At 39.3% G+C, this 12963-nt stretch overlaps 1 protein-coding gene across 1 annotated transcript in view; it reads right to left on the bottom strand.

Annotated features, from left to right (window-relative positions):
* The window catches only part of LOC143898968 (LIM domain only protein 3), a 72286-nt gene extending 61350 nt beyond the window's left edge, over nucleotides 1-10936 (bottom strand). Inside the window, exons 1-3 of the mRNA XM_077408834.1 lie at nucleotides 10684-10936; nucleotides 9409-9526; nucleotides 8296-8334 (exon numbers count right to left, since the gene is read on the bottom strand). The gene's annotated coding sequence lies outside the window, so the exon portion shown is untranslated. The remainder of the gene's footprint in view (nucleotides 1-8295; nucleotides 8335-9408; nucleotides 9527-10683) is intronic.
* Nucleotides 10937-12963: the final 2027 nt, after the last annotated feature.

Raw genomic sequence — 12963 nt, 5'->3', positions numbered from 1 at the left:
CGTTCACCGGTTCTCCCGAGTTAATTATAGCCGATGGTTATCAACCGGTTAACTCCGACACGCCATTACGTGTCTCGTCTCGTCTCGTCTCGCCTCCTTTCGCACACTCGCCCGGCCCCCTCTATATCTCGAGTTCCGCTTCTCTATGGCGCGAATAACGTCATTTGATATGTTTCGCCTGCTGGCAACGCATCGTTCTCGCGGAATCAGCAGATTTAGGAGGAAAGGAGGGAGGAAGCAAGAGAGAGATCGAGTTTGCGCAATTTGTCCTTCAGCTACAACAGCTTACACCGTATCATCAGCGATAGATGCCAATATTTTTATTTATTTATTTATTTTTTTTTTTGAAATGTGATTTTATGAATAAATATTTTGGTAATGCAACTTAAGATATCTATTCTTTATCAGAAAAGTCTATTCAGTCTATTGCAAAATAATTAAGAAACAATATTTTGTATCTATTTGAGTGTTGAATTAATTCTTCCGAAAGATCTTTATCTATACATTTATTTATAACTTATTATTTTTTCAGCAATTGTTCTCCTTCTACTAACGCTCTTAAAAGTTGAAATTACATTAATAGGGAATCCGTCTTTTTATAATACATATTATCTGTTACGTATATGACGCATGCATTTGTATATTTATTTTATAGCTTGGAAACAACTTATCATGAAACGTATAATAAATATTGTTAATGGTAATACTCAGTAATAATATTTTTGTCTAAAAAAAGAAATCGGCCCCAAATTGATCAAATAATCCGTCTAATGGCTAAAAGTCCATCGGCCGGAGTTCAATATCGCCCTGTATATCGGATCGCGCAAAAAGCAGTCGTTCCACCTTCGCGCGGGAGCGCGATATAGAAGTTAACGGTCGAAGCGCGCTCCTCGAGAAATCAATCGGAGAATGGCCTCGTTAATCTGACGGGGTGGTTTCTGGATGCTCGGTTACTCTTACATCACGTAATAGTATCGGGGCCACCCCCGCCCGGTCGGGCTGCTCGCTTGCCCCTCGTCTCACATCCTTTATCCTCCTCTCTCGTTCCACGATGACTATTCCCTCTTTCTCTCTCTCCCTCTCTCTCTCTCTCTCTCTCTCTCTCTCTCTTTCTCTCTCCGTCCTTCTATCCTTGTTTCTGTCTCTCTCTCTCTCTCTCTCTCTCTCTCCCTCTCTCTCTCTCTCTCTCTCTCTCTCTCTCTTTCTCTCTCCGTCCTTCTATCCTTGTTTCTGTCTCACTTACTCACTCTGTTTCTCTCCTTCCCGCCGTCCTCTTCGGCTAAGTCTGCGAGTGACTGAGTGGTTATTTAGGTAAGAGCCACTCTCCCCGCGAGAACGGAGGTTGCCACGACTAAGTAATGGTCCTGCAACATATTGTGCAAAGAAAAACCCGGCCACTTGTTTACCGTCGTGTTGCGAGAGCCGTCGAGAGGGGTGCGGATCCTTCTCGGTGGTTCGCATTGAATCGTCGGGGAAAACGGCACCGCCGTGACAATGTCTGGTACACGATTAGGGACAGATTAGCGCGGCAAAGAAGCGTGTGAGCGTATCTGTACACGAAACCGTTACAGCCGTTGTGTTACGGATTGAATTGTGTATATTGTGTGAATTTGGAGGGTTTGCGAAATATTTTCCAGGGCGACAGTGTATAAATGAAGTATTATATATATATATATATATATATATATATATATATATATATAATACATATAATAAATATAACAAAATATTTTAAATTTTATATTTTATTTTAAAAGAAACAAATATTAAAAATTTTCCGTCATGATATATGAATCCGTGTTATATAAACCCATGTTATATTGGGGGTCTGTATATTGATGTTTAAATAGTGCAGGTTTATAATTTAAAAACATCAATGTGAAACTTTATTGACAATTGCTAGGAAAATGCGTAAACAATTTTATTTTTTTATACGACTGTTCCGCTTTATTTGATAAAAACAGATTAACCTGCAGAGGCTCTCCATACAAAGGCGCGATTATATGATAATAATTAAAATCGCACATTTTATGTGGTATTCCCAAAACATGAATTAACATGATTTTAATCGCGATAATCGTTATCTCAGCACGTTCGAACAACTGGCTTAATTTGCCTGAAAAAAAAATTAGCCCCACGTGGGGGGTGCATAGTATCCCCAAGAGAGAAGAAAGATCCTCGAAAAATGGAGAGCGAGTTCAATCCACAATGAGAATCATCTCCATCCACCGGTACGACCGATGTCCCACCACGCACAGTAAAGTCAATTATCAAGGCTGTCCGCGATCGTCGTATGAACAACGATTACTCTGAGAACGCTGAAATTGACACGATTTTATACTAATAATTAAAATCGATACTTTGCATGGCACTTTCGACATCAAAACTAAAAAAATACTATTATAGTAATTACGATCACGCACGGATTAATTATCGTAATGAGTCTTTCACATAAGACTTTGCATAACGTTCTCGAAAATGCGACGTGACGGACCGTCTCATCTTATCCTCCAACTTGAGCGCCTATGCGCTTTGCCACATAAAAACTATTGAGCTCATGACAATGTTGTTTTAAGAGTGTAATGGATATAACAGTTGGCTTTCTCGCGTCTTTGGGTTTTTACCTCAAGGTACTGAGCTATACTGCGCTAAGATCGTGTATGTACCTGTTGAGGAGTTATCGTCGACGAAAAGCCATGCAATAACTTTATACTCCAAAAAACGAGCACCTATCCCCGTGCTCACTTATTAACTCATTAATAATATGTGTTATACCAACACATTAGTCGACGGTACGAAATATTTAATGTTGTACTATATTATAATAAATGTCAAATATTTTATTCGACAGATTAATAAACAATCAATATCACGATTTATCATATATCACGGTGCTTGTAATTGATTGGTAAATTCTATCTATAAATGGGCGAAAAATTCAAGACGCGATATAAGATATATTCGAAATTAAAGTATGGATTATAAAAAGTATCATTATAGCGCGTAAAGATCATTGAAGTAAAAATTTATAAGTATATTCTCCGAGAAATGCTTCTTCAATTCTTACCTCAAATGAAGGTTAATTGTATATATTGTATGCAATGAAGAATATTTTCGATAAGCAATCGATATTGCATATGTAAATCATAAGTTATAGAATCGTATGGGCAAATTCGATAACTGTCATAAGTGATATTCACGTTTTCACTTGGTATTCATGTCGCGTTTCGTGGGACAATAATGCGGTAACACACAGAGCAGCTCACGCCTGTTCGCTCGAGGGTTACCGTAAAAATGGCGTGGTAAGGTATCCACGTGTATGTATGTGTATATATATATATATACACAATAAATACAAAAAATAAGCTACACCGCGCCGCAAGTAACTAAATAACGCTCGAGCTCCGTATATCGCGTCTGAACCGTTATCATGTCACATACAGAAATATTTAAGTACTTATTACAAAACAAATACTAAACAATACAAAAAAATAGTAAAATAATAACTTTGCGAAAAATATACATGGCGCGAGAGGCTACCGCGCTTCTTGATGTATATGATGAATGCACATGTATGCTCAAATTTAATTTAATTTAATTTAATGTCCTTATATTTCAAATTAAGTTCAATGGATTCGTTGATTAGTGTTGCTCTTATAATGTTACTCTTTATTTTATGAATTCATTTACATCGCCTAAAGAAAACGTTTTATTTCACTCGATTTCGAAAGAATAACCGGAATTATTGCTGCTTATTTAAATTCTAATTTGGTGAGTAAATTACCATCTGATCGATATGTATATTTATGCAAATTTCAACCGTAACAAATTATTTAAGCCCTTTTTGAAATTAAATTTTGAATTTCTTATTATTATATTAAAAAAAAATATCATTAGATCCGATGAGTATTTATTTTATTCCCATCGATAAATAATGAAAAATGTGAAACAAACTTCAATGTAACTTCAATAAATCGAAGAAAGTATATATTGCTGTATGAAATCACGGGAACATAATCTTCTCTTTCTTAATTCACTAAATACACAATTTCACTTGAGACATCTGTTTCTTTCAAAATCTTCTTTATCTGCTTATATGTATTTTTACAAGTGATGCAACAATATATGATTTCGATAAATCATGGCATATTTTGGATAAACGTATAACATAAAGCTCCGAATACTTTAATAGCTTAAACTCTCTTTTTTTTGGAGGGTTTTTTATTATTTAAAAAAAAAATGATTTTTCAAGAATTTTTAATTTATTCTGATCAATAAATTAAATTTTTTATGTCACGGATAATCTGAATCGTATATAAATATTATAAAAATTTTAGGAGACAAAAACGTTAAGTTGATCCTTTGACAAAAATACGATAATAAAGCAATTAATAGCATATCTTAAAAACAAATCCCAATAATTTATGTTACATATAATAAATTATCGTATCATAGTATTACCAGTAATCCGACATAAATAGTTTTAATAGCATTTATATGAAAGATGTCATCTCTTTGGCGGAGGGAATATATACGGCTGTAGCTGATCGCAGGGCCTACCCGCCTGAAAAATGACTGGGGAACTTTTCTGCGTTATCGAGGTGTCCGTGACTCCCGGGTCGCTCTTTCAGCGACGTAATTACGGATTAGATCGATGGAAGATTGCCTCCAACGGCGGACTGCGAGAAGGGCAACCTCGAAATCGCGCGTATGGGATCGATACGCAGGCGTATTTATATACGTGTAACGTGCACGCGGTGTAAACGCAAGAGACGCGTGCGACTGAATCGTCAAATGCGGCTGCAATCTCTCTGTCTCTCTCTGTCTAACGCATCTTGCGGTTTCTCGGAACTGAAGCGAGTCGGCACGTGCCCCGGTATTTGGGACACGTGCCGGTCGCTCTTGAAAATCGATAGTTCTTTGTACGCGGCACAATGTATCTCGTATGTATGTACATTTTAGCGCGCGCAAGAATTCACGCGATGCCGTAAACCACAAATGAAGAATTGTTGCTTCGCAATCAGGATTTTTAGAAAGGATATCACACACAACACACACATACAACTCCGAAATGCTGCTCGTGGATTACAACAATGACAGACGGGGAGTTTTTGCGGTTCATGTACAGGTTAAAAGTATTAAAACTAAAAGTAGAGCGTCACTGATTTTTAATGAAAATTAATTACTATAAATTACTTAAAAAATTATATAATTACTACGAATAAATTAAAAATCAGATAAATTAAAATCAATCCTTGTTACACTAATGCCTAAAAATCTTATGTTCATCATCTCTGGAAATTCTCGCGTTTTGATTTAGAAAAGTCAGGTAAAAGGTAAAAGGCATTGTACAAAGCGCACGATAATATACAATGTATTCGCCATTATATATTCGCCGTTACCCCAGTAGCAATCGTGAGATTGATTATTCAGCTGAGCGACGCGTAAAAAACCAGTTAGTTAGAAAATTCGGGATTACGGAGCAGATTGTACGCGTGTGCGGACGTGTGTGACATAGCCGATAGAAGAGAGAGGCTGACGGCATAATGTGGCAGGGTAGGCAGGGTGGGACAGGGTATAGGGGTACGGTACGGCACAACGCGATGTATACGGTATTGGTATAGGGTGCATAGGATAGAGATGATCTGATTACGGGCACATCATGGGAAAGTCAGCTTGCGAGCCGAGGGGGTAGAAACGTGCGCGATTCACCCCGGGTATCCCATTGTACCGACGAGTGTCACCGACGCGTATAATTCGGCGAGATCGACGCGCATCCACGTGCTCCGCATTAAAGCTACACCGACGGCCGCGGCGCAGAAAACGTGAAACACAGACGCGTTAGGGTGAGAACGCGACACGGCAAGCGTTTACGCCGATGTAAGGCGGTTAAATGCGGACTTGAAATCCCATCTACATATGTATTCCGGACAGCGGTCACGCTTCCTTCGTCAGGGCGAGCAAATCGGGTCCGGCTTTAACCCTTTAGTCGCTGGAAAGGGGTTTCGTACGCGAGACGGTGTTGATCAACGACGCTTTTTTTTTTTTTTATCGTTCTCGAGTGAGGAAGCCATGTTCCTCGGACAAAAGCTGCACTATCGGTGAGAAGTATAGGTGCTCTTTACAGTCAGTACAGCTTTTGTCCGAAAAGTGGCAGTTCTTCGCTTGAAATAACGGACCCGAAAAATACTGTTATTCGAAACTATACTTCGTGTACAGGATTATTTCTCAACTTTCTATTTATATTTAGCAAGGATTGAGACTTTTGCGGTAGAAACAAGTGAAGCTGACGACCCCCCGATCAGTACTCTTCGTCGTTAACTTACGACACCGTTATTTGTTATTTTACGCCAAATCGACACGAATTAATTTGAAATAATCTCAAACGAGCTTTCTTGCGTGATGCATTAATTTTAAAGATGTCACATCTTCTCATACTTTTCTCAATAACTTTTTACTTGTATCTCCACAATCTTTATATATATCTAGAAGTATAAATATTAACTGTCTCTCCGTTTCGCAGGATTTCGATCGGACATCACCGCTGCTACAATTATGCCACATCAATCCGGACATGCCTCGACGCGGTCCTGTCATTCGGCGGCCGAAGAAACGAGTAAATCCGATCCGGCGCTCAAATGGGAAACGGTCGAAAGTGCTGCACGCGCGACACACTAAGGAGCCATGAAGAAAAGGCGGTCCACAATGGGCCGTTTATCACGAGCCGTGATACCGAGGCACCGGCCCGTTCGGGCGCGCGCCTTTCTGCCCCGCGGTCCATCAATAAAACCCGAGTGATTTAGCGAGTCCCTGGACGGATGGACGGACGAACGTACGTACGTACTACGTACGGATCGGACGGACGGACGGGTCGGGCGGGCAAGCGATACGTAGAAGGTAGAGACCGTAGCACCCACGAATTTCCAAGATAAAGGGGTCAACAATGGCCCGGGCAACCGATGGTTGGTATTCGACCGGTGTCGAAACGACGGCTTCCAATCACTCGCCGATAACAATGCCCGCTGCCGCTGGTTTATAAATCCGCGCATTGTTGCTAACTTAAAAGCTCTCTCGACGACCGGGCCGGGAAAACGAGAGAGAGAGAGAGAGAGAGAGAGAAAACAGAATGGAGAACGACGAAGAGAGCGTAATAGATAAGGAAGAAAAATAGAGATGGAGAGAGATAGGTTTTATTTAACCTACAGGGAGAAGAAGAAAGGAAGAGAGGAAGAGAGAAGAGTGTGAGAGGGAATCCGCTCGAAATCTTGAGCGCTGAAAGCGGAGGCGCTAAGGCGGAAGAACCACGACGCGAAGGGGGAGGAGGGGGGCGGGCGAGGAAGAAGCGTTTGCGAGAAGCGGGAGCGAGAAAGTGGTGGCGGGAGCTTGAGAGCCGTGTAAAAGCATTGAGAGCACTTTAATGAATACGATTAGGGGCGTTAACTGTGAAGGATTGCCAACCCGAAGAAAGCGCCGCTCGCGCAAAAAAGCCCTCTCTCTCCCCCTCTCTCTCTCTCTCTCTCTCTCTCTCTCTCTCTCTGTTCCTGTCTTTGCCGACGTCGACCGTCGCGATTTTATTTTTGTGTAACGCTAACGGATGTCGAGTTTCGATATCTCTTGATCAGACCGAATTCATCAGTGTCTTCTTAAAACTATCTACTTCGAGTGAAATAATCTACGTCTCGTCTAAATACTGCTCAATGTAAAACATGCGTAATTTTATAACGCTATCATTTTTTTCATAATTGATAATAACACAGAGAAGTGAAAGAAAATATCTATCACGATTTGATTTATAACTAGTGGCCGATTTTCATGCCTAGGATTTCGGTATTAAGTGAATCTCACAAAAGCTAGGCATCAACTCCATGAAGTAAAAAAAAAATCGATAAAGTTCTAAATGTGCTCTGATACTAGAATTTAAAAAAGTTACAAAAAGTGGAGTTGATCAATTTGATTTCTGAGAAGCTCGAATGTGAAAGTAAATAATTTTTATGACGGTGACGATAATTACTGCGATTTTATGTTTTTTTTTCAACAAAACGAAAATAGAATTGAATAAATGGCTATAGTACAGAAAATAATCGCGATCGTTGCTCATTATTATCGCATATTTTAATTATCTTTTGCCGTCGAAATAGGAAGAAAGTAATTTTGTATCTTGTTATTTATTCACAGAAATGCTAAACACGAAGACGAGCGCAATATTTAATAATTGATAAATAGGCGAATATATATAAAAGGATAACGGATATCAGAATTGTATATTATGCAAACATGATAAACGAGTTTACTCACCAGTCGTTGTACCCTAGCTAAGTACGTCCTCGACTATACCTGGAAAAATAAATACATTATGATTATTATTTTATCGTGCATTTTACGTATTTTAATTACCGCATGTTATTTAATTATTTCCGTGTTTGTTAAAATGCAACTATATGTAGAACAAATTATATAAACAAACATTCAAACACATTGTTTAATTAAATGTTGCGATTATATAATTATTTTTCACTTCCGTTATATACTCGCGATATTTTTCGCCCGCGTATTAAACCGTCACAAATTTCAATGGGTGAAGATATTTACAAAGAATTTCAAATTAAAGATCGATAAGTATTTTTTGATACCCAGGAAAATTGACTAGAATACTACATGAAAAAATATTCGGAATGTGTTTAGAAATTTAATTATGTACCATCAACTTCATATTAGCTCGTTACCGTCACAATCGAATATTGTTTAAATATTTATATAAATAATAGATACTTTTAATAAACGCGGATATGAGAAGTATCCTTTACGATAATTATTTTTAAACGCTTTAATTAATACTTAGTAAAGAACTACACAGTTACAGGCACGTGTAATATCACAGCAGATATTTAACTTCTTCAGGGAAAAATTTAAAAAAAACATAAAAAAATTTTCTTAATTAAATCGCCTTTAGAAGTAATCTTTTTTGTTCAAATATATTTTTATTCAATTTAATAGCAATTAATTAACTCTACGTTACTCGCGCGGGAGTGTAAAATACAGCCTTAGAAATTTACCAAATTCACAGAGCAAAACGTTTTTGTCGATCAAATGTTGCACAAATTGTTTCACAATTAAACAATTTTTGCATTTATCTTTATTTAGAAGATGCATAGACTATCATCAACCTTTATCTAATTGTAAATGATCAAAAAGAGTAATGAAACTAATGAGATATAATATTGGAGTGTAAAATGCACTCTACGCGGATAATTACGTTAAAAAAGCAGACTACGCGAGTATAAAAGTAAAGTAGGGTTAAATAAAAAGAAAAAGAATGGAAAGAATAAAAAATACTGCGGTGAATAAAACATACACGTGCCGGTATCCGTGAGAAGATTAAATAACAAATAAATAATTAATTTCACTCACCAGCCAGGGTATTGCAGTCTGCTCCGCCGGTTGCTCCGATGCCTGCAAGTTGCTCCAGTAGAAATGCATCACTCCAGGATCGAGGAAACGATGTACATCGGAAACAGGCACTTTATCACTACCGAACAAAAATTTTGAAAGTCAGTCGCACTTTGCTTTGTCCGAAAGATCGCGGATCCGGAAATCATCGCGGAAGACAAAACCGCCTTCGCTCCATGAATCGCGCGCGACCGAAACTTGGAGATTGTGCGAAATCAACAAATTCGATTTGTTGGAATTGATTTTATGCCAAATTGATCCACGTTTAATGCAGTTTATTGTAAGATATTTAATTTATTATTAAAAAATTCAAATTTTGGAAATAAATTATATTACACGTTACAGAAATAAAATAAAAAAATATTGAGGATAGAAAATAATTTCTTTCTTGATTAGAAATTAATCAATTTTGCGATGGGTCCATGAATGGCCTATGAAACTTAAAATACGCGAATTAAATACGGTCGCGCGTGTCGCGTCGTTCAATCGAGAATCTCCGGTCGAATGCACAATGCCAGCGCGAATATCACACAACGATTATCATCGCCGATTATTAGCGAGCGGATTTCGATGCACGACACCAAACCGATCGATCATCAATCACACGCGTGGAAACGCGAGCAACGAGATGAGCGCGGAGAGGAGCACTATACGAACCGATCCTCGCGACAGCCGGAACGACTCTGCACTCTGCGCGTAAATAAGTTTATTTCGAAAAATACCACGACGCGACGTACAGGTGAGAGGGGAGGGGGAGGAGGCGAGCGGGGCGAGCTCGCTTGTTTACGATGTCGACGCTAGGCGCCAAGACGTAGGCGTGGATTCCCGGAACGGGGCTTCGTTTATTATGTACGTTTACGGCTCGTTTCCTGACGAAGAATTAACTCGTAGCTACTTACGTACATACAATCGTGCTACCCATATATTATCACGACGAATATTTTATACACATCGATCTCTAATTCGCTCTCCTCTGTCAAGTATACACGCGCGGAATTTTCCCACGAAACGCGAAGTATATCATATGGCTCTTGCGGAAGCCTTTCTTACGTCGCGACAAGAGTGGCGAATATAATTCACTTTTAATTCAAGGCGCGGCAATTAATCGTGTAATCAAAAACGATTGATTTCGGCGTGCTACGTCCACAGCGAAAAGCTCGCCGTACGCGCTTCGAGCCTCTCGAAGGCACTCGCGATGATTATTCTTCGCGGTATATGTCGGGGATTTGTACTCACAGCGGGAGTAGCGGGACTGTATCCGTTCCGAAGCACAGCGAGGTGACTGAGGTGAGGCGAAGTCGATTGCGAAACGTCGATGCGGCGTCGGTCGGGAAGATCCGCGGTAAACGATATGCTCCGGCGATCGCCCGTCACTTCAATCGGCACTCCCGACGAGAATTTGCGTTTGTCACTCACTCCGAATAAGCAAAATCTGCGATTAACCGCGGGAGCGTTCGCGCGACGTGCGTCCCGACCGCCGCGCTGCAAAAGTGTCATGGCATGGCGGCCGGGCGGCGCGCGCGCGCGGCGGCGGCGGCGGCGAAACGGTCGGTGCGTTTGAAATTTGAAATTGAAGTTCGTAACGCGAGATGCTGTCCACACCTTTCACAGCGGGCCACAATGCTCGGCAACGTTATATTCAATGTTTTTCACGAAGAATAGACGCGTCAAAATTGATATGCGAACGAAACGCGGAGAAATATATCCTTATTCAAATTTCAAATTGGCGCAAAATTACAATGCGAGATTCGAGTGGAGTAGCGAGCAATTTGCGGAATGGCGAAATGTTGCGTATAGAATAACGTGAAATTGTAATATTAAAATATTTGCTTAACTTTTTTTTTGCGATAGAGATAGCCACGTCTGTTCGCCTCGCTATTGTAAAATTTACATTATTTTTTGAACTTACAGATAAATATTATCTCTCTCTCTCGCTTCTTTTTTTCTTTTTCACTGCTATAAATCGATCTTACTTCTCGAAATGTATATTCTCTTTAAATCTATATAAAAATTATAAATAGTAACTTCGAGTTTCTTTTAATAATCATATGTTCGTGTGATTTCGATGATTTAGGGAGCTTTTCAGCAAGCGACACAAGTGTCGTTTTGCCTTTGTCACTCATTGCTAAAAAAGAAAGATAGAACGACGTTTGTGTCGACTTGTGTCGCTTGCTGAAAAGCTCCCTTATATTAGCAGGATAATCTCAAATTAAAATTTCTAATTATAAAAAAATAATATATTAAAATAACTGTCACTTTATCCAAATGTTTTGATTTAAAGGAATGTAAAATTGTAAGTAAAATACTCGTAAAAAATTCGATTTGAGTCTACTTGGAAGTAATCTTATTTTTCGCGATAATCATATAGAGGGCTCGAAACTACGCCAACAGATTTACTTATTTGTAACATTTATTTACTTAATTATAAGATACTTAATCCCATCGCTAGTTGTCATACACAGGATACATATGTCCTAATTGTTATTAATTGAAATCAGATGCTACATAAGAGATTATCTCACTGATTTTGTGACGCCCATATCTATTTCCAATACATATCGTGACGATCTTTACAGTGTAATTAAATTATCTAAATTTTATGACGCTTTTTCATCGCCGTTATTCACACCAGCGTTTAAGGATTAAAGCGACGAAGATTTAAGGCACCTTGTGTACGCGGATAAATATTCCCGGATAAATATTCCTTTCTGCGAGGCGAGTTTCAGAGTCACACGACGTACTTTCCCGTTTCTCTTTTTTCCACGCGTTAACGAGTAAATTATAGACCCTACGAGCGCTTTCGCTCTCGAAAGCTGGGAAATAAAAGAACCCCGCGCCCGCCGTGCTCGCCGGTTGACAGATGCACTTATCTTTCGAGTTGAGAACGCCGCCGTGTTATCGGCATGCAAACGACAAACCATTTCCTATGCACACCCTCGTTAGTTTTCTTGTCAGTCGTGCCGACGCGAATAATCTGCCTCGTTAACGGAACGGATAGAAGCTGCCTACGCGATGTGTAACACGTCGGAGAGTGCGTGCGCGCAGTTATCTGCGGCTACTAATTGTCGAGATATTTAATTAGAGAACAGACGACGTCCCGCTATCTCGGCACTCGTGCGTCAAGGGAAAAATTACTCGGGGTATTCGTCGCGCAGCATCCTCGACCGAAAGTCACGTGCCGCGAGTCAAACGCGAGTCCCATGCGTTTTCCTTGTTGTAGATATATAGATACAAGCCTTTCACCCAAATTGATCAACTCTGTAAGTAAAAAGTGCAGAGAAGATTAATAAAATCGAGAATAAAATTATAAATTAAAATGGAATAATAAATTAAAGCTCGTAAAATCATCTGTTCTAATACTAAAATTAAGAAATCTACAAGAAGTTGATTACTTTGGTTTTCGAGAGGCTCGTATACAGGCCTGCGCCGCGTGTACATTATGTACTTTTACATTTTCGTTCGTTTAAAGCATAAGTTAGAATAATGATATTATTTTATATTCGCGTAACTTCTCCT

Source organism: Temnothorax americanus, unplaced genomic scaffold, assembly GCF_048541705.1.
Source record: "Temnothorax americanus isolate GAGA-0224 unplaced genomic scaffold, ASM4854170v1 Scaffold25, whole genome shotgun sequence".
NCBI classification, from domain to species: Eukaryota; Metazoa; Arthropoda; class Insecta; order Hymenoptera; family Formicidae; genus Temnothorax; species Temnothorax americanus.
Note: the sequence above shows the minus strand (reverse complement) of the source record. Positions and strands in the feature narration are given on the sequence as shown.